This window comes from Tinamus guttatus, unplaced genomic scaffold, assembly GCF_059628265.1.
Source record: "Tinamus guttatus ecotype Peru unplaced genomic scaffold, ASM5962826v1 Tinamus_guttatus_pri_ptg000942l, whole genome shotgun sequence".
NCBI lineage: Eukaryota > Metazoa > Chordata > Aves > Tinamiformes > Tinamidae > Tinamus > Tinamus guttatus.
Window position 1 is genome coordinate 1,596,283 of NW_028289476.1, and position 21,527 is coordinate 1,617,809.

The 21,527-nt window shown below is 53.3% G+C and overlaps 5 non-coding genes across 5 annotated transcripts; 4 read left to right on the forward strand and 1 right to left on the reverse strand.

The window, feature by feature from the left end:
• The first annotated feature begins 1,051 nt into the window (after positions 1-1,051).
• TRNAG-UCC (transfer RNA glycine (anticodon UCC)) lies at positions 1,052-1,123 on the forward strand. Its single transcript has one exon. It is a non-coding gene; the product is annotated as a tRNA-Gly (tRNA).
• Positions 1,124-2,858: 1,735 nt separating this feature from the next.
• On the forward strand, positions 2,859-2,941 carry TRNAL-CAG (transfer RNA leucine (anticodon CAG)). Its single transcript has one exon. It is a non-coding gene; the product is annotated as a tRNA-Leu (tRNA).
• Positions 2,942-9,993: 7,052 nt separating this feature from the next.
• On the reverse strand, positions 9,994-10,065 carry TRNAM-CAU (transfer RNA methionine (anticodon CAU)). The gene has a single exon. It is a non-coding gene; the product is annotated as a tRNA-Met (tRNA).
• A 2,818-nt stretch (positions 10,066-12,883) lies between these two features.
• On the forward strand, positions 12,884-12,955 carry TRNAG-UCC (transfer RNA glycine (anticodon UCC)). The gene has a single exon. It is a non-coding gene; the product is annotated as a tRNA-Gly (tRNA).
• Positions 12,956-14,901: 1,946 nt separating this feature from the next.
• Positions 14,902-14,984, forward strand: TRNAL-CAG (transfer RNA leucine (anticodon CAG)). Its single transcript has one exon. It is a non-coding gene; the product is annotated as a tRNA-Leu (tRNA).
• The last annotated feature ends 6,543 nt before the right edge of the window (positions 14,985-21,527 follow it).

Here is a 21,527-nt window from a genome sequence, read left to right on the forward strand (position 1 = left end):
CAGAGTGCATCCTCAGCCAGGTTGCTGATGACACAAAGCAGGGCAGGTTGTGCGGCCCTTCAAAGGGGCCTAGATGATCTGTAGAGGTTCCTTCCAATATCACCCTTCCAATAGTCTTCCTGGGTTGGAAGGAAGCCCTTGCCTCCTTGCATGTAGTGGGGCAAAAACCTCCATGTTTTTGCAAGCAGAAGGAACTTCACTTTGGATACGCAGCCTTGCATAGTGGAGTAAAGGAATTGTCTGAGAGAAAAGAGCTTTACCTTTGAGGCGGAGGAGGAATATGTGAGGCTGTGCCATTTTGAGAGCAGTCATGAAGAGGGTGCAGGAAGCTCAAACCTTGCCTGAAAAACAGTTTGTTTCCCTCCCTCTCCATTTATAGCTTGCACCAGGTAGCTTGGGCATATGGCAGGAGAAAGAAATGAACACTGCACAGTTCTTTGTGGTGGAGAGAGCGGGGGAGGTGCTCTAAATCCATATCAATAAATGGGGGATAAATTTAAGTCTTCCCTGTCACTCTTAGGCCCCTGTTGCCCTGATGTGCAAATCCATCCAAATATTGCACGGTGTTCACATGTTGAGATGGAGAATGGCCTTGACATTGTAAGGTCTGGCAGGAGTAAGGGCTTTGCCCTCCTGACCTAGGAGCTGTGACCCAAATGTTGGGTCATTGTGGCTTTGCAGTCAACTGCTAACACTTCTAGGGTCAACACTGTACATGAGCAGGGGCTGTGGGTCTACGAGCAACTGCCAAGAGCCCTGCCACTGCCTCTGCTCTTCTCATTGGCCAGTCCCAGCTCATAGTTGTGTTGCAGCCCTGCTTTTGCCACCCCTGATAGCCATGTGGCAGCCCCTAACACTGCACCAGGCCCATGGAAATGAGAGAAATGCCTGTTGTCCATCCCTGGAGCAGTATGCCCCGGATGCAGGCACTTCTGCTTGACAATGAAGCTGCAACTCTGCGACTTCCCCAGAGCTCTGCTTCCTCACACCCTCTTGGCACGGGCCTGCAGCCTCAGACAGGGACAAGCAGGCACATGGCTCTGGCCTGCATGCGTTGGTGGTATAGTGGTGAGCATAGCTACCTTCCAAGCAGTTGACCCGGGTTCGATTCCCGGCCAATGCACACCCACTTTTCTTCTTCTAGCTGCTTGCAGAGGCCCTTCCATCTCTTGCCAGAAAAGAGCCTGGCTTTCCCCAACAAGCTCATGTTCTTCCCTGTGGCAGCCACTCCCCTTACTGCATGCACAGGCAGCATGGCCCAGTCCACAGAGCCCAGGGGCTGAAGCAGAACAGTGGCTTAGGCTGCAAGTGACGCTGGCCAGGAGTCAAGCACAGACCAGCTTCCTGGCAGGCAGCTGTGCTCATGACAGTGAAAGAAATGTTCGCAGGCACATACCCCTGCCCCATTTCCCCCAGCGCCCACATGAGTCCTGCCCCCTCCACTCCATCCCTCCTTGCACACAGCCTCTGCCACCTCCTCCACATTCCCCACCCCAACCATCTCTGCCTGCTCCCAGGTCTGTAGGAGCGCAAATACCCCAGCCTTGCTGCTGGTTCCCTCATGAGCAAATCCACCCCCAGTGACTTCTCTTGCGACATTCTCCAGGCTGCACTGGCTCTACTGGGATCTCTACCTGTTCTGAGAGGACCAAGAACACTGCAGTTATCCTTGGCATTCACATCACGGGCACACAGTTCCATCAGAGAGCATCTTCAGGGCTGGTGTGAGCAGAGCCATGCAAAGGGAAGGTGTTGTGCCCACAGGTGTGAGGCAGAAGTTCCAGCCTCTGATCGGCCCTTTTCCATGGCTGCTATAGTGGATCCCATTGACCTGAACCCTGACCCGTGGCTGGACATCAGAGCCAGACTACTGATCTGCCTTACCACTACGGATATGCCTGGTGGTCACTGGACTGTGCTTGACCTTTGACAGACCTGACTCTGATCCTCATCCTGACCTGCAGATCTACTCCCCAGGTGACTTCGGTCCTGCCTCATCACCATGAACTTTCTGGTTATGTGCTCTGATGCTCTCATGCTTTCTCCAGTGCTTCTGTGACGCTATGTCGAGACATGTCACAGAGCTGCACCAGGAGAACAATACTCCTCACATAAATGGCTTGTTCGTAGCCAGTATCACTGTGTAGGTCAGTTCCCTGTCAGGAAAGTGTGCCACCATCAGGACAGGAAGAACATCGAGCTGCTCCCTAAAGGCTGGTGCTACAAACCACACCCCAGGATGCTGTCCTGCTGGTAGCAGGGATAGGGTGTTTCCCCTGACCAAGGAAGGACTGGCCAAGGAAGGAGCCTCCCTGCCCACTGAAGATGTATTCAGCCTTACCAAATGACACAAAGACCTACACTGGTCTACCCAAGCAGGTACATGCATATGCACAGAGAGAGCAAGAGGCAGTGGCAGTGCCTGAATTCATTGGTTTGTGGTGGAGCTTGCAGGCAAGGAGCCAAAGGCACCCAAGCATGCTGCTGGGACCCGCAGAGCCATGATTTTCTTTTGGTGTCCTCGTTGGTTTACAGCAATGGCAGAGCCAATAGGAGCCAGGGGGAGGTGTCTGTGCACATTTTGAAATCTCTGCAACAGCTCCTTTGATTTTGCCATTGCAGAGTTCCCTCTCCTCTTTTCTGAGCCCAAATAAATTCCCTGCCTACATGCCTTGAACCTCTCCACTCGCAGCTCGGAAATGCCTCCACCTCCTGCTGTGGTCTCCCAAGAGCCCCAATGGCACGAGAGAAAGGTTGTCAGCAGAAGCCAGCTCTCCATTCCCCCCACACAGGAGGAGGCTGAGTTCCTTGCCCTGATGCAGACAGGCTCTAGGGAGAAGAGCCTGCTTGGCCAAGAAGTCAGGATGGCCGAGCGGTCCAAGGCGCTGCGTTCAGGTCGCAGTCTCCGTAGGAGGCGTGGGTTCAAATCCCACTCCTGACAGGCTTCTCTCTGCCTCTTTTCCTTTCCCGGATTGGCAGGCACGCGCCTCAAAGCTGGACCTTCACCCTGGAAAGCCTTCTTTGCAGGTTGTGCTCTCCACTCTGAGCCCTTCTGGGTTGGCCCTATGGTTTGCGGTGAAGGAGCAAGTAGAGTGCCTAGGGTCAGCTGCCTGCTCCGTGTCTGATGTCCCAAAAGAGCTCAGGGCAGCTGGGGTGACACCAATATCAGTTCTGCCTACCTCTTGGCTCTCTTCCCCCTGCCTTTGCAGAGGTACTCAATGTACCTTTGAGTACCTCTGGCAAGATACTGCTACAGTAAGGTCTCCCACCTATAGCCTCCCCTAAGGCTAAGACCATAGCTTCCCCAGACTTCAGCTCTGCTCACTCACGGGGCCAGTAATCCGTGCGGAGCCGGCGCAAGTGAAACAGGCTCCTCTGGCAATCTGTTGCCTCAGGGTGTATCCAACAGAGCAGCTTCACACCCAGTCATTCTGCAGGGCAGGGGAATCAGCCCAGGCAGGTGCCAGGATCTGCGTTTCTCCTGGTGGATTCTCCGCCCACACAGTCCATAACGTGTCAAATTGGATGCAAGTATGTGTGGCAGAGCGTGTCCAAAACCTTCCTAAAGAAAAGCCAGGCATTGTGCCCTGATGCCCTGTCATCCATGGATGCATATATCAAAGAGGACTCTCTTTGGAGAGTGCTCCAACACTTGTCTTTCTCCTGTCATCAGGGACTTCTGCTCTCTGCTCCCCAGTCTGCAGAGATTGCCATCCCCACTGGGAAGATGGGCAAGCGCAAGAAAAGGCCCTGGACAAGAGCCTAAGGAACAAAGGAAGGCTTACAACTAAGAAGAGGAGGTCAAAGAGCGTGGGTGGGTTCCATCTGGTTGGGAAAGGGCAATCCATCACTCCCTGGGATCTCCATAGGCATGTGCGTAGGGGACTTGACTGTTTCTTCCACACAGGGCTCTATGCTCTTGCTGAGCACTGCAGGATCTCATGCCTGCAAGCAGATCAAGCTGCCTTCCGTGAGAGAGACACACACACGTATGGACATGTTTAGCCCAGCCAGAAGCCATCTCTAGGAATGGCTTGCAGCAGTAAGCCACAAGCTCACATCTCTCTCTGCCTGGTCAGGAATGGTGTGGCCCATTCAAGGCTTTTCCATTGCAGAGCAATGTTGGATTGGTGTCCCACAGCAGCTGGGAGCTATTTTACTGTGGAAGACCTGGGAAATGCCCTGCGCTCCAGGGAAACGTGAGTCATCCTGCTGTTGATTTGGTGGGTGCACAAGGAATACCAAGCTCATGTCCTCATTCCTCCTAAAGTGCAGTTTCCAAGAGTCAGAGGGGCATTTTCAAAGAGTTTAGCATCATTCCTGAAACCACTGGTGCCTCATGATCCTCAACATGTGACAAAAGAGTTGAAGGAGGAAGAATGCCCTAAAGTTCCTCAGGACAAACATCCTTCCCCAAACACAATGGACTTCCTGGTTATAGCAGGAGGCAATGATAGAGGAGGAGAGTTCCTGTGCAGCTGCCAAAAGGGAGAAGTAAGCTCTAGACAGATCTCTGGAAAGAGGGGATGCTGAGTGGGTGGCTGAGGGAGGCTGGAAGCAAAAGAAACACCACAACAGGACTCCAGCTATGCTGCACAATGTCTTTAATGAGAAGGAAGGAGAAAAGGTGGTGAATGAAGCAGTACACAGAGCAAGACACACGTTTCCAGGCTGCTGGGTGGTGACTCCAAAGCAGGTGGTCGTCCGGCTTCAGCAATTTAGATTGCAGCGGGGGACAGGCAGGCACAGTCCGCCTGCACCCAGACCAAGGGAGCCCCCAGATGCAATGGGCACCCCTCCAGCACTCAGGGAGCTCCCAATGGCAGCTGACAGAGAGGATCCCACGGCTGTGTTCTGAGGGAAGGAGGTGAGGATGGGCCCCGGCAGGGTCACCACGACCGGGGAGGCCTCGATGGCAACCACTGAGTCAGCGCAGCGGGCGACGCAGGGCTCACTGCAGCTGCTTGCAAGAGGGGTAGGGCCGGAGGTGCCGCATGGGCGTGGCTGGCAGGGTCTGAAGCAGGACATGTCGCTGTGAGGGAGGCAGAGCTGAAACACAGAGCAGGGGAGGGAAAAGAGGGCACAAGTTCCAGCTGCAGACATGGTTGGGGCAAGCTCACAATACCTTCCCCTTCCCCTTGGTCCACCCATGCCAAGTAGGCCTTCTTCTGTAGCTCTCCTGTTATAAACCGCCATGTTGGAAGGTCTCGGCCCCCACTTCTCATGCCTGCCCTCTTCACCGAGAGCTCGTGAAGGCCGCTGTGGGCTTCCTTCGTTCCTGCTTTCAGAAGCAGCTCAGGTGGCATGAACGCATACCCCTTCAAGTAACAGGACATGGGAATCCTAGCCAGGGTTTCACATAAGATCAACTGGAGTGGGCTAAAAGCACCGATAGAAAGACTCAACGTACCACATGGCTGTAAAAAAAAATTCTGCACTCAAGATGGCCGTGGATGCACTTGGCTACTCAGTTAGAGATGACCTTCTGCAGGTGGAAATTCTGGCATACTTTCAGCTGCAACCTGAGAGGCCTCTTCTGTTTGAAAGAACACTTCTTTTCCCTCCCAAAGAACTCTGTTTCCTAGCTCCCCATCACCACCACCACCCACCCTTAAAAAGAGGAACACGTAAGGGCCTTAAAAGATGTCAAGTGCTAAGCTTATCAACCACCTATGAAAGCTTATAGGCCAGCATGACAGCAATTCAGCCCGCAGGAAGCAAGAGAGCAGACCCAGACTTACCGAGATTGCTGAGGAAAGTGAGGCAGAGAGAGGAGGATGGCAGAGCCTGGTGCAGCACACGCTTTTATACTGTGTTCCAGAGCCCCCGGGGATCCAAAACATTCCATGCTCGTGAAGCACCTGGGAGTTGCTGCTGCTGGCAGAGTTCTTACTGGTGATTTTGCCCTTGCCTCTCTCAGCACAAGTGTGGTGCTCCCATTTCATTCGAGTTGGCGTTGGAATGCCTAACCTGTGTCATCAGCGCCATTCTGGACCCTTAGGGCCCGTGAACTCAGAGGTCTCAGGCACATTGTGCCTTGAGGTTGTCCATGGATTTGTGTCAAAAGGATTCCTCTTTGACTCATCCCGCTATCCCTGAGGTCGGCATGGCCATCAGCCATGGTGACATTTGGTCCACGAAGGACACCTCAAGTCAGCTTTCAAGGAGTTTCAATGGAGGGACTCAAGCTTACCCTGAGAGAGCTCTCTCCTCCCCGGGTCATGGCAGTTGCTCAGGAGATGGTGGGCCTCCTTCAGGGACAGTATGAAGACTGAACATGGTAGTCAGTCTGCATTGTAGCTGCTTTTGGCCACCGTGTTTTTCCCATCAAGTGAGAGGGAAGGCAGGCCAAAGTGAGTCAGTTTGGATTGAAGCATAGGTCATAAGAGAAGAGGCTGAGGACGCTGGCTTGGTGGAGTCTCGAGAAGAGGATGTCAGGAGAGGAGGAGGGGAAAGGAAAAGCCAGCTGGTGAAATGGAGAAAGAAGACTCATAGGGCACAGTGTAGTCCAGTAACGGGCTGGGGGAGGGACAGTGCCATCTCCCTGCACTGAGTCACATGGGGCCTTGACCAGCCATAAAAGAGCATTGTCCTTACAGGCAGTGGTGCCCTAAAAGCATCATTCACCCTTGGGAATGATGTTTCAGGAATAAGGCAAAATTCTTTGAAAATGGCCCTTGGTCTCCTGAAGCAGCACTTCAGCAGGAATGAGGACATGAGCCCAGTAGTCCTCTCATGCCTGAGGCCAGGACGCTGCCTCTGCTGAAATCAAGAGCAAGTGACTCACGTTTCCCTGGAGTACAGGGATTTTCCCAGCTCCTCCACGATACAACAGATCCCAGCTGCTCCTGGAGACTGATTCAATGTTGCTCTGGAATGAAAAAGCCTTGAATGGGCCACGCCATCTCTGACGCAGGAGAAACGGCTGTGAGCTTGTGGCTAGTTGTTACGAGCCACTCCTACAAAGATGGCCATGCAGGCTTTGGGGCTCTGTGGTGGACTTGCTGGGGGAAATAGGTGCATTTTGGTGAGGTCACTTTCAGGGAAGGATGCAGGCACCTCTTTGGTCTTCCTCCTGCACTTGGATGCGCATGAGCGCCTCCGTTGCCAAAGCAGAGCCTAGAACCCTGGCTAGAAGCCAAGTGAAGCCCTCCTCAAGTGCCCTACATACATGCCTGTAGAGGTCCCAGAGAGCCACTGCTTGCCCTTTCCAGGCAGGAGGGGACCAGCCTCTTCTCCAGCCTCCTCCTCCTCACTGTAAACCTGCCTTTCTTCCCTGGGCTCTAGGACAGCCAAAACAGGCTGTGGTGCACTCTGATCAAAATCAGCACCAGCGACATCACCACAGCCCTCACTCCTGCCCCAAAAGTGCTTCCCTTCAGTTCACACAAGTCCTTCTACTTGTTGAGGATTGCCAAATGGCAGGAGACTTGAGTCTCTTCTCCCTTATGGGACTGTGCATTCTTCAAGATCTCTCTGAACTTAGCTCAACATGTGCTGAGCAACTACAGTCATCTGAGGGGAGAGATGTCTCTGAGGTTCAGCCTCTGTCCTTCCACTGAAAGCACTCAAGAGTGGACTCAAAGCGTCCTTCACGGGTCAGACATCACCATGGCTGGTGGCCAGGGAGGCAGAGGAGTCAAAGGGGATGAACAGGACACAAATCCAATTACAACCTCAAGGCACAGTGAGCCTGAGACCTCTGAGCTCATGGGCCCTGAAGGTCCAGAATGGCGCTGATGACACAGGTTAGGCATTCCAATGACAACTCGAATGAAATAGGAGCACCACACTTGTGCTGAGAGAGGCAAGGGTAAAATCACCAGTGAGAACACTGCCAGCAGCAGCAACTCCCAGGAGCTTCATGAGTAAGGAATGTTTTGGGTCCCCAGGGGCTCTGGAACACAGCATAAAAGCGTGTGCTGCACCAGGCTCTGCCATCCTCCTCTCTCTGCCTCACTTTCCTCGGCAATCTCGGTAAGCCTGGCTCTGCTCTGTCGCTTCCTATGGGCTGAATTGCTGTCATGCTGGCCGCTCAACTTTCATAGTTGGCTGATAAGCTTAGCACTTGAGTTCTTTTAGGTCCCTTATATATTCCTGATTTCAAGGGTGGTTGGTGGTAGTAATGGGGAGCTAGGAAAGAGAGGGATCTTTTGGAGGGAAGAGGAGGGTTCTTTCAAGCTGAAGAGGCATATCTGGCTTTAGCTCAGGCATGCCAGTACGCTAGAATTTCCACCTGCAGCAGGTCTTCTCTAAAGAAATACCCAAGTGCATCCCCTACCATCTGCAAAGCAGAAACATTTGTTTTGGAGATGCAGTAAGACTGGTGTGTCCACAGGTCCTTTAAGCCCACTCTAAGGGAATGCGTTTGAAAAGCTGCTCAGCATTCCCAGGTTTTGCCACATGGAGGGAGATATGTCCACACATGCTCTGAAATGAAGAGTGAGGGGAGGTCTCAGCAGCCTCCACATGCCCCCAGTAAGGAGGGCAGGTGTGAGAAGAGGGGGTGAAGTTGTTCCAGCTGTGTAATTTCTGACAGGAAAATTACAGGAGAAGGCCTGTGTGGCATGGAGAGACCAAGGGGAATGCAGAAAGTATTGCAGGCTTCCCCAAACCATTTCTGCTCTTCCATGTGGCTTCTCAGCCTGCGGCATGGTGTCGGCCTTCCTAAATTGCTCGCGCTTCCCTCAAAAGTGTGGGGCACTTCCCACATACTCTGCATTAGCCATGGTCCTCCAACTCGTGCTCTCTTACCTCCCCTGCTCTGTGTTTCAGCTCTGCCTCCCTCGCAGCGACATGTCCTGCTTCAGACCCTGCCAGCCACGCCCGTGCGGCACCTCCGGCCCTACCCCTCTTGCAAGCAGCTGCAGTGAGCCCTGCATCGCCCGCTGCGCTGACTCAGTGGTTGCCATCGAGGCCTCCCCGGTCGTGGTGACCCTGCCGGGGCCCATCCTCACCTCCTTCCCTCAGAACACAGCCGTGGGATCCTCTCTGTCAGCTGCCGTTGGGAGCTCCCTGAGCGCTGGGGGGGTGCCCATCGCATCTGGGGGCTCCCTTGGTCTGGGTGCAGGCGGACTCTGCCTGCCTGTCCCCCGCTGCAATCTAAACTGCTGAAGCCGGACGACCACCTGCTTTGGAGTCAGCACCCAGCAGCCTGGAAACGTGTGTCTTGCTCTGTGTACCGCTTCATTCCCCACCTTTTCTCCTTTCTTCTCATTAAAGACATTGTGCAGCATAGCTGGAGTCTCGTCATGGTATCTTCTTTTCCTTCAGCTACACTTAACTGCCCACTCTGCAAAGGAAAGCATTACTCTCTTTCCATGGGGTTTTTCTCTCTGCCTGAAGCTGGGGAGAGTCTATCCCCATGCTTGCATCACAAAGAATCCACCTGTAGAAATGGGGCACTGCCAGGTTTGAGTGGAGCTTCCTGAATGGTTCTTCACCATCAAAATAAGCAAACTGTCTCAGAAAGCCAGGAGACTAGGACCACCAAGGCCACATGCAAAAGTGAGATTTCAGCCTCTGTGGGCCTCCGAGAAGCAGAGCATGGCTCTCTGCTTTTCAGTTGGGTGAAAATGCATGTACCTGGGAATCTAGAGGGGAGGAGCTGTCCAACTGTCCACTAAGGAACTCCAGTCCTGACTAGCCCATGAGGAGATCAAAAGGGATTGGTCTTTCTGTGGTAAAGAAGCCAGTTGAAATTGGTGTTTTTGTGACTGCTCATAAAGGCTCTGCTCTCTGTCTGTATTCATGCATGTGGCCACGTCACGTCTGTCGGCTCTGTTTGTGTGTGCTTGTATGTATACTTGCTCTGGATGCTAAGATAACAAAGGAGAAGGTGGGAGAAGAGGCCAAGAAAGCCAAAGAGAAGGCAAGGGAGCAGCAGAGGCAGTAAACCATGGAGCCGGAGGCCTGCAGGATAGGGAGTGCTGGAGGAGCTGTCCAAGGGGAGAAGCGCCAGGTGTCAGCAAGGGTGTTTGCCAAAACACTTCCTAGCAGAGGATGGTTTCGATCCATCGACCTCTGGGTTATGGGCCCAGCACGCTTCCGCTGCGCCACTCTGCTTCCCGCAGCACTTCTTTTTAGAGCTCACAGAACCCTCCCTGGCGCTCCTGCACAGTGACACCTCCAGTGCCTGGGCTCATGGGGTGTTGTCTTCCCCCTGCCTAGGCCGGGCCCACGGAAGAAATTTGCTATCCAGGAAGCCCAGAACTTGGGCTGAAGCGCCCTTGGTTTGTCCCCCTGACATCATCTACAGCCCCTGGGGAGGCAGGCAGTTTCTGTTTGCACAATTGTGCTGCCTCTGCAGGGAAAGCAGAAAGCTCAGAGGGAAGGCAGAGCCTACCTGCCTCTGTTTTGCTCAGAGCACCTCTTCCCAAGGAGTGGGAGAGCGTGTGCTGCATTTAGGGCCAGCAGGAGGCTTTTGCTCCCCTCCACCTGCACTCCTACGCCTCTTCTGCAAACAGTGTGCGCCTTATGTGGCCTTGGCATGGTCTGGGTTCCTGGGCCTCCCAAGATCTTTGGTGCTTTTGGAGGTAGGCTCCACTACTGCTGGAGACCAGCTGCTAAAACTCTTCCTATGAACAGCTGTCCAGGCCAACCCTGAGCAGTTGCACTGGAGCTACCCGCCAGCCCTGGAAAGAGATGGAGCAGCTCATCCTGGAGGTCATGTCTAGGCATGTCAAGGAAAAAAAGGTGATCAGCAGCAGTCAACATGGATTCTTCAAGGGAGAGTTGTGTTTAGCCAAGCTGATAGCCTTCTAAGGTGGGATGGCCGGATGCATGGATGAGGGGAGAGCGATGGATGTTGTCTACCTTGATGTCAGCAAGGCTTTCAACACTGTCTCCTATAACATCCTCATAGGGAAGCTCAGGAAGTGTGGGTTTCATGAGTGGACAGTGAGGAAGATTGAGAATTGGCTGGATGGCAGCGCCCACACAGTTGTGAGAAGCAGTGGCAAGTCTAGTTGGAGGCCTGTGGCTAGCAGTGTCCTCCAGGGGTCAGTGCTGGGTGCAATGCTATTCAACGTCTTCATCAGAGACTTCAAAGAAGGGACAGAGTGCATCCTCAGCCAGGTTGCGGATGATACAAAGCAGGGCAGGTTGTGCGGCCCTTCAGAGGGGCCTAGATGGCTTGGAGAGTTGGGCGGAGCAGTACCTCTTGAGGTTCAACAAGCGCAAGTGCTGTGTCCTGCGCCTGGGGAGGAATAACCCCAGACAGAAGTAGAGATTAGGGGTTGTCCTGCTGGAAAGCAGCCCTGTGGGGAAGTATTTGGGAGTCCCATTTCACAACACATTAATCATGAGACTGCAGTGCGTCCTTGTGGCCAAGAAGAGCAAATGGGATCCTGTCCTGCATGAGGAGGAGTGTTGCCAGCAGGTCAAGCTAGGTGACCCTCCCTCTCTCCTCAGCTCTGGTGAAGCCAAACCTCGACTATTGTGTGCACTTCTGGGCTTCCCAGTACAAGAGAGATGTGCAACTACTAGAGAGGGTCTAGCATAGAGCGAGAAAGATGATTAAGGAACTTGAGCATCTGTCTTATGAGGAAAGACTTAGCGACAAGGGCCCATTTATCCTAGGGAAGAGAAAATTGAGAGGGCTTCTTTTTGGCATGTGCAAATATCTAGGGAGACAGATTGTAAAGAAGATGGGGCTGAAATCTTCTCACTTGTGGACAGGGAGAGGATAAGGAGTCATAGGTACAAACTGAAAGACAGGAATTTCATCTACATATGACAAAGAACTGCTTCACTGTTAGGATTACAGAACACTGGAACAGGCAGCCCGGATAGGAGTCTGCTCCTTTGGAGATCTTCAAAACCCACCTGGATGAGATCCTATGCAACATGCTCTAGGTGACCGTGCTTGGTCAGGAGGGGCATTGGGTGAGATGATCTGTAGAGGTTCCTTCCAATATCAGCCTTCCAATAGTCTTCCTGGGTTGGAAGGAAGCCCTTGCCTCCTTGCATGTAGTGCAGCAAGAACCTCAAGGTTTGTGCAAGCAGAAGGAACTTCACTTTAGATACGCAGCCTTGCATAGTGGACTAAAGGAATTGCCTGAGAGAAAAGAGCTTTACCTTTGAGGTGGAGGAGGAATATGTGAGGCTGTGCCATTTTGAGAGCAGTCGTGAAGAGGGCGCAGGAAGCTCAAACCTTGCCTGAAAAATGGTTTGTTTCCCTCCCTCTCCACTCATAGCTTGCACCAGGTAGCTTGGGCATATGGCAGGAAAAAGAAATGAACACTGCACAGTTCTTTGTGGTGGAGAGAGCGGGGGAGGTGCTCTAAATCCACATCAATAAATGGGGGATGAATTTAAGTCTTCCCTGTCACTCTTAGGCCCCTGTTGCCCTGATGTGCAAATCCATCCAAATATTGCACGGTGTTCACAAGATGAGACAGAGAATGGGTTTGACATTGTAAAGTCTGGCAGGAGTAAGGTCGGCCACTGGCTTTGCCCTCCTGACCTAGCAGCTGTGACCCAAATGTTGGGTCATTGTGGCTTTGCAGTCAACTGCTAACAGTTCTAGGGTCAACACTGTACATGAGCAGGGGCTGTGGGTCTACGAGCAACTGCCAAGAGCCCTGCCACTGCCTCTGCTCTTCTCATTGGCCAGCCCCAGCTCATAGCCGTGTTGCAGCCCTGCTTTTGCCACCCCTGATAGCCATGTGGCAGCCCCTAACACTGCACCAGGCCCATGGAAATGAGAGGAATGCCTGCTGTCCATCCCTGGAGCAGTACGCCCTGGATGCAGGCACTTCTGCTTCACAATTAAGCTGCAACTCTGGAATTTCCACAGAGCTCTGCTTCCTCCACTCACACCCTCTTGGCATGCGCCTGCAGCCTCAACAGAGAAAAGCAGGCATGTGCCAGTGGCCTCCATGCGTTGGTGGTATAGTGGTGAGCATAGCTGCCTTCCAAGCAGTTGACCCGGGTTCAATTCCCGGCCAACGCACACCCACTTTTCTTCTTCTTCTTCTTCTTCTTCTAACTGCTTGCAGAGGTCCTTCCATCTCTTACCAGAAAAGAGCCTGGCTTTCCCCAACAAGCTCATGTTCTTCCCTGTGGCAGCCACTCCCCTTACTGCATGCACAGGCAGCATGGCCCAGTCCACAGAGCCCAGGAGAGAGAGCTGGGGTTTCCACATTGCCTGCCTTGCTGAGGCACATGCCAGAGGCTGAAGCAGAACAGTGACTGAGGCTGCAAGTGACGCTGGCCAGGAGTCAAGCACAGACCAGCTTCCTGGCAGGCAGCTGTGCTCATGACAGTGAAAGAAATGTTCACAGGCACATACCCCTGCCCCATTTCCCCCAGTACCCACATGAGTCCTGCCCCCTCCACTCCATCCTTCCTTGCACACAGCCTCTGCCACCTCCTCCACGTTTCCCACCCCAAGCATCTCTGCCTGCTCCCAGGTCTGTAGGAGCGCAAATAGCCCAGCCTCGCTGCTGGTTCCCTCATGAACAAATCCACCTAGGGACTTCTGTTGTGACATTCTTCAGTCTGCACTTGCTCTATCGGGATATCTACCTGTTCTGAGAGGGCCAAGAACACTGCATCCTCATCCTGACCTGCAGATTTACTCCCCAGCTTGACTTAAGCCCTTCCTCATCACTATGAACTTTCTGGTTATGTGCTCTCTCTGATTCCCTCATGCTTTCTCCAGTGCTTCTGTGACGCCATGTCGAGACACGTCACAGAGCTGCACCAGCAGAACAAAACTCCCCACATAAATGGCTTGTTCGTAGCCAGCATCACTGTGTAGGTCAGCTCCCTGTCAGAAAAGTGGCGGAGCCAGTGCAAGTGATAGGCCAGGCCTGGGCCAGAAGGCTACGTGGCCATGCCTTGCAGCAGGAGCTAGGAGCAGGACTGGAGCGTGGCCTTTTCCTGTAAAGACAGATCTCATCACTTCACGAGTCACTAGTGATAATTACGCTTGTTGAGACAAACTTGCCTGAACAGTCTCTATAATTCTGTGGGGGAGGCGGGTGTGGGTGTGGGTGTGTGTGTGTGTGTGTGAGAGAGAGAGAGAGAGAGAGAGAGGATGTTCACAAAGAACAAGCCCAGAGCCAGACATGCTTCCACAGTGCATGAACTACAGCCCCAGCCCTTGCAAATTGCCTCATGCCGGTCAGAACATGCAGGGGCCCGGGTCATTACTGAGATAGGAAACCGTAGTCCTGGGAGAACTTGTGGAGGCGGCTGTGTGCCACCATCAGGACAGGAAGAACATCGAGCTGCTCCCTAAAGGCTGGTGCTACAAACCACACCCCAGGATGCTGTCCTGCTGGTAGCAGGGATAGGGTGTTTCCCCTGACCAAGGAAGGACTGGCCAAGGAAGGAGCCTCCCTGCCCACTGAAGATGTATTCAGCCTTACCAAATGACACAAAGACCTACACTGGTCTTCCCAAGCATGTACATGCACATGCACAGAGAGAGAAAGAGGCGGTGGCAGTGCCTGAATTCATTGGTTTGTGGTGGAGCTTGCACCACAAAGCCTGCACCACAAAGGCACCCAAGCATGCTGCTGGGACCTGCAGAGCCATGATTTTCTTTTGGTGTCCTCATTGGTTTACAGCAATGGCAGAGCCAAAAGGAGCCAGGGGGAGGTGTCTGTGGACATTTTGAAATCTCTGCAACAGCTCCTTTGGTTTTGCCATTGCAGAGTTCCCTCTCCTCTTTTCAGAGCCCAAATAAATTCCCTGCCTACATGCCTTGAACCTCTCCACTCGCAGCTCGGAAATGCCTCCACCTCTGCTGTGGTCTCCCAAGAGCCCCAATGGCACGAGAGAAAGGTTGTCAGCAGAAGCCAGCTCTCCATTCCCCCCACACAGGAGGAGGCTGAGTTTCTTGCCCTGACGCAGACAGGCTCTAGGGAGAAGAGCCTGCTTGGCCAAGAAGTCAGGATGGCCGAGCGGTCCAAGGCGCTGCGTTCAGGTCGCAGTCTCCGTAGGAGGCGTGGGTTCAAATCCCACTCCTGACAGGCTTCTCTCTGCCTCTTTTCCTTTCCCGGATTGGCAGGCACGCGCCTCAAAGCTGGACCTTCACCCTGGAAAGCCTTCTTTGCAGGTTGTGCTCTCCACTCTGAGCCCTTCTGGGTTAGCCCCACGGTTTGCGGCAAATAGCAAGTAGAGTGCCTAGTGTCAGCTCCCTGCTCTGTGTCTGATGTCCCAAAAGAGGTCAGGGCATCTGGGGTGACACCAATTTTAGTTCTGCCTACCTCTTGCCTCCCTTCCCCCTGCCTTTGCAGAGGTTCTCAAAGGCTGCTACAGAAAGGTCCCCCACCTATAGCCTCCCCTAAGGCTAAGGCCGTAGCTTCCCCAGACTTCAGCTTCTGCTCACTCATGGGGCCAGTAATCCGTCAAGAGCCAGCTCAAGTGAGACAGGCTTCTCTGGCAATGTGTTGCCTCAGGTTGTATCCAACAGAGCAGCTTCACACCCAGTCATTCTGCAGGGCAGGGGAATCAGCCCAGGCAGGTGCCAGGCTCTGCGTTTCTCCTCGTGGATTCTCTGCCCGCACAGACCATAACGTGTCAAATTGGATGCAAAGATGTGTGGCAGAGCATGTCCAAAACCTTCCTAAAGAAAAGCCAGGCATTGTGCCCTGTTGCCCTGTCATCCATGGATGCATATATCAAAGAGGACTCTCTTTGGAGAGTGCTCCAACACTTGTCTTTCTCCTGTCATCAGGGACTTCTGCTCTCTGCTCCCCAGTCTGCAGAGATTGCCATCCCCACTGGGAAGATGGGCAAGCATGAGAATGGGCCCTGGACAAGAGCCTAAGGAACAAAGGAAGGCTTACAACTAAGAAGAGGAGGCCAGAGAGTGGGGGGGTTCCATCTGGTTGGGAAAGGGCAAGCCATCACTCCCTGGGATCTCCATAGGCATGTGCGTAGGGGACTTGACTGTTTCTTCCACACAGGGCTCTATGCTCTTGCTGAGCGCTGAAAGGTCTCATGCCTACAAGCAGATCAAGCTGCCTTTCCTGAGAGAGACAAACACACGTATGGACCTGTTTTGCCCAGCCAGAAGCCATCTTGGTTGCAGCAGTAAGCCATAAGCTCACATCTCTCTCTGCCTGGTCAGGAATGGTGTGGCCCATTCAAGGCTTTTCCATTGCAGAGCAATGTTGGATTGGTATCCAACAGCAGCTGGGAGCTATTTTACTGTGGAAGACCTGGGAAATGCCCTGCGCTCCAGGGAAATGTGAGTCATCCTGCTGTTGATTTGGTGGGTGCACAAGGAATACCAAGCTCATGTCCTCATTCCTCCTAAAGTGCAGTTTCAAGAGGCAGAGGGGCATTTTCAAAGAGTTTAGCATCATTCCTGAAACCACTGGTGCCTCATGATCCTCAACATGTGACAAAAGAGTTGAAGGAGGAAGAATGCCCTAAAGTTCCTCAGGACAAACATCCTTCCCCAAACACAATGGACTTCCTGGTTATACCAGGAGGCAATGATAGAGGAGGAGAGTTCCTGTGCAGCTGCCAACAAGGAGAAGTAAGCTCTAGACAGAGCTCTAGATAGAGGGGATGCTGAGTGGGTGGCTAAGGGAGACTGGAGGCAAAAGAAACACCACAACAGGACTCCAGCTATGCTGCACAATGTCTTTAATGAGAAGGAAGAAGAAAAGGTGGTGAATGAAGCAGTACACAGAGCAAGACACACGTTTCCAGGCTGCTGGGTGGTGACTCCAAAGCGGGTGGTCGTCCGGTTTCAGCAGTTTAGACTGCAGCGGGGGACAGGCAGGCACAGTCCGCCTGCACCCAGACCAAGGGAGCCCCCAGATGCGATGGGCACCCCTCCAGCACTCAGGGAGCTCCCAACGGCAGCTGACAGAGAGGATCCCACAGCTGTGTTCTGAGGGAAGGAGGTGAGGATGGGCCCTGGCAGGGTCACCACGACCGGGGAGGCCTCGATGGCAACCACTGAGTCAGCGCAGCGGGCGACGCAGGGCTCACTGCAGCTGCTTGCAAGAGGGGTAGGGCCGGAGGTGCCGCATGGGCGTGGCTGGCAGGGTCTGAAGCAGGACATGTCGCTGTGAGGGAGGCAGAGCTGAAACAGAGCAGGGGAGGGAAAAGAGAGCACAAGTTGGAGGACCATGGCTAATGCAGAGTATGTGGGAAGTGCCCCACACTGTAGAGGGAAACAGGAGCAATTTAGGAAGGCAAACACCATGCCGTAGGCTGAGAAGCCACATGGAAGAGCAGAAATGGTTTGGGGAAGCCTGGAATACTTTTTGCGTTCCACTTGGTCTCTCCATGCCACACAGGCCTTCTCCTGTAATTTTCCTGTCAGAAACTGCTCAGCTGGAACAACTTCACCCCCTCTTCTCACACCTGCCCTCCTTACTGGGGGCATGTGGAGGCTGCTGAGACCTCCCCTCACTCTTCATTTCAGAGCATGTGTGGACATATCTCCCTCCATGTGGCAAAACCTGGGAATGCTGAGCAGCTTTTCAAACGCATTCCCTTAGAGTGGGCTTAAAGGACCTGTGGACACACCAGTCTTACTGCATCTCCAAAACAAATGTTTCTGCTTTGCAGATGGCAGGGGATGCACTTGGGTATTTCTTTAGACATGACCTCCTGCAGGTGGAAATTCTGGCGTACTGGCATGCCTGAGATGAAGCCAGAGATGCCTCTTCAGCTTGAAAGAACCCTCCTCTCCCCACCAAAAGATCCCTCTCTTTCCTAGCTCCCCATCACCACCACCACCCACCCTTGAAAAGAGAAGCACGTAAGGGACCTAAAAGATTTTGAGTTCTAAGCTTATCAGCCACCTATGAAAGTTGAGTGGCCAGCATGACAGCAATTCAGCCCATAGGAAGCGAGAGAGGAGAGCCAGGCTTACCGAGATCGCCGAGGAAAATGAGGCAGAGAGAGGAGGATAGCAAAGCCTGGTGCAGCGCACGCTTTTATGCTGTGTCCCAGAGCCCTCGAGGACCCAAAACATTCCTTACTCATGAAGCACCTGGGAGTTGCCACTGCTGGCAGAGTTCTCACTGGTTATTTTGTCCTTGCCTCTCTCAGATCAAGCGCGGTGCTCCCATTTCATTCGAGTTGGTGTTGGAATGCCTAACCTGCGTCATCAGCCCCATTCCAGACCATTAGGGCCCCTGAACTCAGAGGTCTCAGGCACATTGTGCCTTGAGGTTGTCCATGGATTTGTGTCAAAAGGATTCCTCTTTGCCTCATCCAGCTCTCACTGAGGTGGGCATGGCCATCAGCCATGGTGATGTTTGGTCCATGAAGGACACCTCAAGTCAGCTTTCAAGGAGTTTCATTGGAGGGACTCAAGCTTACCCTGAGAGAGCTCTCTCCTCCCTGGTTCATGGCAGTTGCTCAGCAGATAGTGGGCCACCTTCAGGGACAGGGTAAAGACTGCACATGATAGTCTGACTGCATTGCAGCCACTTTTGGCCACCGTGTTTTTCCCATCAAGTTGGAGGGAAGGCAGGCCAAAGTGAGTCAGTTTGGATTGAAGCATAGGTCATAAGAGAAGAGGCTGAGGACGCTGGCTTGGTGGAGCCTCGAGAATAGGATGTCAGGAGAGGAGGAGGGGAAGGGAAAACCTGGCTGGTGAAATGGAGAAAGAAGACTCAGAGGGCACAGTGTAGTCCAGTAACGGGCTGTGGGAGGGACAGTGCCATGTCCCTGCACTGAGTCACATGGGGCCTTGACCAGCCATTAAAGTGCATCGTCCTTAGAGGCAGTGGTGCCCTAAAAGCATCATTTCTCTTTGGGAATGATGTTTCAGGAATAAGGCCAAACTCTGTGACAATGGTCCTTGGTCTCCTGAAGCAGCACTTCAGGAGGAATGGGGACATGAGCCCAGTAGTCCTCTCATGCCTGAGGCCAGGACGCTGCCTCTGCTGAAATCAAGAGCAAGTGACTCATGTTTCCCTGGAGTACAGGGATTTTCCCAGCTCTTCCACAATACAACGGATCCCAGCTGCTCCTGGAGACTGATTCAATGTTGCTCTGGATTGAAAAATCCTTGAATGGGCTACGCCATCTCTGACGCAGGAGAAACGGCTGTGGGCTTGTGGCTAGTTGCTACGAGCCACTCCTACAAAGATGGCCATGCAGGCTTTGGGGCTCTGTGGTGGACTTGCTGGGGGAAACAGGTGCATTTCTGGTTGGGTCACTTTCAGGGAAGGATGCAGGCACCTCTTTGGTCTTCCTCCTGCACTTGGATGCGCTTTAGCTTCTCCGTCGCCAAAGCAGAGCCTAGAACCCTGGCTAGAAGCCAAGTGAAGCCCTCCTCAAGTGCCCTACATACATGCCTGTGGAGGTCCCAGAGAGCCACTGCTTGCCCTTTCCAGGCAGGAGGGGACCAGCCTCTTCTCCAGCCTCCTCCTCCTCATTGTAAACCTGCCTTTCTTCCCTGGGCTGTAGGACAGCCAAAACAGGCTGTGGTGCACTCTGATCAAAATCAGCACCAGCGACATCACCACAGCCCTCACTCCTGCCCCAAAGGTGCTTCCCTTCAGCTCACATGAGCCCTGCTTCCTTTTGAGCCTTGCCAGATGGCAGGAGACTTGAGTCTCTTCTCCCTTACTGGACTGTGCATTCTTCAAGATCTCTCTGAACTTAGCTCACCATGTACAGTCATCTGAGGGGAGAGAGGTCTCTGAGGTTCAGCCTCTGTCCTTCCACTGAAAGCACTCAAGAGTGGACTCAAGTGTCCTTCATGGGTCAAACATCACCATGGCTGGTGGCCAGAGAGGCAGATGAGTCAAAGGGGATGAACAGGATACAAATCCACTTACAACCTCAAGGCACAGTGAGCCTGAGACCTCTGAGTTCATGGGCCCTAAGGGTCCAGAATGGCGCTTATGACACAGGTTAGGCATTCCAACGCCAACTCGAGTGAAATGGGAGCACCACACTTGTGCTGAGAGAGGCAAGGGCAAAATCATCAGTTAGAACTCTGCCAGCAGCGGCAACTTCCAGGTGCTTCATGAGCAAGGAATGTTTTGGGTCCCCAGGGGCTCTGGAACACAGCATAAAAGCCTGTGCTGCACCAGGCTCTGCCATCCTCGTCTCTCTGCCTCACTTTCCTCCGCGATCTCGGTAAGCCTGGCTCTGTTCTCTTGCTTCGTGTGGGCTGAAATGCTGCCATGCTGGTCGCTCAACTTTCATAGGTGGCTGATAAGCTTAGCACTTGAGTTCTTTTTGGGTCCCTTATGTGTTCCTCTTTTCAAGGGTGGGTGGTGGTAGTGATGGGGAGCTAGGAAAGAGAGGGATCTTTTGGTGGGGAGAGGAGGGTTCTTTCAAGCTGAAGAGGCATCTCTAACTCAAGCTGACAGGATGCCAGAATTTTCATCCACAGCAGGTCATCTCTAACTGAGTAGCCAAGTGCATTCACTGCCATCTTGAGTGCAGAAATGTTTTTCTCAGAGATGTGGTAGGTCGAGTCTTTCCACAGGTGCTTTTAGCCCACTCCTATTGATCTTATATGAAACCCTGGCTAACATCCCCGTGTCCTGTTACTTGGAGGGGTATCCGTGCATGCCACCTGAGCTTCTTCTGAAAGCAGGAGCAAAGGAAGCCCTTAGTGGCCTTCACGAGCTCTCAGTGAAGAGGGCAGGCATGAGAAGTGGGGGCCGAGACCTTCCAATATGACAGTTTCTAACAGGAGAGCTACAGAAGAAGGCCTACTTGGCATGGGTGGACCAAGGGGAAGGGGAAGGTATTGTGAGCTTGCCCCAACCATGTCTGCAGCTGGAACTTGTGCCCTCTTTTCCCTCCTCTGCTCTGTGTTTCAGCTCTGCCTCCCTCACAGCGACATGTCCTGCTTCAGACCCTGCCAGCCACGCCCATGCGGCACCTCCGGCCCTACCCCTCTTGCAAGCAGCTGCAGTGAGCCCTGTGTCGCCCGCTGCGCTGACTCAGTGGTTGCCATCGAGGCCTCCCCGGTCGTGGTGACCCTGCCGGGGCCCATCCTCACCTCCTTCCCTCAGAACACAGCCGTGGGATCCTCTCTGTCAGCTGCCGTTGGGAGCTCCCTGAGCGCTGGAGGGGTGCCCATCGCATCTGGGGGCTCCCTTGGTCTGGGTGCAGGCGGACTGTGCCTGCCTGTCCCTCGCTGCAGTCTAAACTGCTGAAGCCGGACGACAACCCGCTTTGGATTCACCACCCAGTAGCCTGGAAACGTGTGTCTTGCTCTGTGTACTGCTTCATTCACCACCTTTTCTCCTTCCTTCTCATTAAAGACATTGTGCAGCATAGCTGGAGTCCTGTGGTGGTGTTTCTTTGGCCTCCAGTCTCCCTTAGTCATCCACTCAGCATCCCCTCTCTCTAGAGCTCTGTCTAGAGCTTACTTCTCCCTTTTGGCAGCTGCACAGAAACTCTCCTCCTCTATTATGCAGCCAGGCTATCCAGGAACATGGGAGCCTTCCAGATTTGCATGTAGCTTCCTGAATGGATCGCAGAGTATGAAAAGTAAGGTAACCTGTTAACCAGAGAGGTGGGAGAGCAGGACTACCAAGGCCACAGGCTAAGGCAACATTTCTGTCTCT